Source organism: Podarcis raffonei, chromosome 9 (genome assembly GCF_027172205.1).
Source record: "Podarcis raffonei isolate rPodRaf1 chromosome 9, rPodRaf1.pri, whole genome shotgun sequence".
NCBI classification, from domain to species: Eukaryota; Metazoa; Chordata; class Lepidosauria; order Squamata; family Lacertidae; genus Podarcis; species Podarcis raffonei.
This window is the reverse complement of record NC_070610.1, coordinates 44,052,633-44,054,513: the sequence shown is the minus strand read 5'-3', so window position 1 is coordinate 44,054,513 and position 1,881 is coordinate 44,052,633.

The following is a 1,881-nucleotide window of genomic DNA, read 5'->3' as shown; positions in this document are numbered from 1 at the left end:
TGGTTCGGCCGCTTCAGGAAGCGGCCGCGGTGGGGAGAGAGGGAGGGAGCCGGGAGGCAAAGGGGCTCGTAGGGAAGCGCGGAGTCCTCTTATAGGAGGGCGGAGGAGCAAAGCAGCTGCTCTTTCCCGCGGAGGAATCCGTGGCCACAGCGCGATAGCTGTGATATTGGTGGCCAAGCCTCAGTGGTTATTTGGTTCTGGCTTAGGGGGCGACGCAGGTTCTGCAAACTTCAGAACCCACAGCTGGGCAACACCACCTTCATCAAGACCAAACAAAACTCCGCAAAGCAAGCTTTCAAGCTCTCCAGAAGTCTTCCTGAAGCTAAATGTTACAAAGTACCCCCCCAAAAAAGTCCAAAAGTTAGGCTGGGTGTTTAAGCCATGAGAGCTGCATTTTTAGACCCAGTTCGAGGGTGGAGATTGCAAACATTCAGTGGGCTGTGCACACACGTCATGCCATAAAAGCACATTTTTTCCATCAGATAACTGGGCACTGTAGTTAAGAGTTGCTGGGAGTTGTAACCATCCTTTTCTGCAAATGAGCTTTGGATGTGAAGTGACAGAGAAGAGGGAGTTTAAGCATGTGCAGAGTGTCTTCTCTCTAATCAGTGACTGAAGAGTAATGTTTGTGGATATGATGACTGCATTTTTCTTTACTTCTCTGCCTCACAAGCAAGCCAGTACAGTATGCTCCAATAAGCTGGGTCTTAAAATGGCACTCCCCACGCTGGTTATGTGTGTGGAATGTTTGCTGAGTTGCAAATGACATCCCTCCCATAGCACCAAGCGCCCTGGGTGATCTTAGGCCAAGCACAGTATCTCTCAGCCTCAATTCCCTCTCAGAGTTGTTGTGACGATAAAATGGGTGTATCATGCCCAGGTGGTGTAGACAGAATGTAGTGGGATGTACACAGAAAAGGTACAACACTCCCAACAGTGTGGAAAGTCAATTGCATTCTGCTTGTCCCTTGCAATGGAAGAACGATGATTGGGTAGCACTAGGAGATACCTCGTCCAGAAGCAGCCAGGCTTAATATGCTCCTTTTTCAGCCATAGACATCCATTCAATTAAAATCCAAATGCAGTAGCAACCACAACCAACATAAAACTCAAAAATCCACAATATGCTACCAATTTACATATCACAAGGATACAATATTAAAGGAGGATATTGTTCTCTTTTCAAAAGTGAACACACATTGCTTGTTTGCCCCATATTGGTTATTTTGAACATCCTGACAGAATAGAGCAAGCTCAACAAAGAGCTGCTGGTGGCACTGTAAAGGTAAAGGGACCCCTGACCATTAGGTCCAGTCATGGCCGACTCTGGGGTTGCGGCGCTCATCTCGCTTTATTAGCCGAGGGAGCTGGCGTACAGCTTCTGGGTCATGTGGCCAGCATGACTAAGCCGCTTCTGGCGAAACAGAGCAGTGCACAGAAACGCCGTTTACCTTCCCGCCGGAGCAGTACCTATTTATCAACTTGCACTTTGACGTGCTTTCAAACTGCTAGGTTGGCAGGAGCAGGGACCGAACAACGGGAGCTCACCCCGTCGTGGGGATTTGAACCGCCAACCTTCCGATCAGCAAGTCCTAGGCTCTGTGGTTTAGAGAGTCCCTAATTTTGCAGGAGCTTCTGAGATCTTACCAGCTGGTATCAAAAACAACACAGGCTTTTGTGGGTCCTTTAAAAGTTAACAAATTATTGTTTTTAACATGAATAATAATTTATTATCATTCATGGATTATGGTCCACTTAATCAATGCGGCTAAACGGAAGCTGCTGAACCATTAGACTTGGACTGGAGATTGGGAACAGCTCTGCCTGACTGCAGAAAGTAATTAGGTGTGCATAAACACTATTCATCTTGTTTTGCCCATT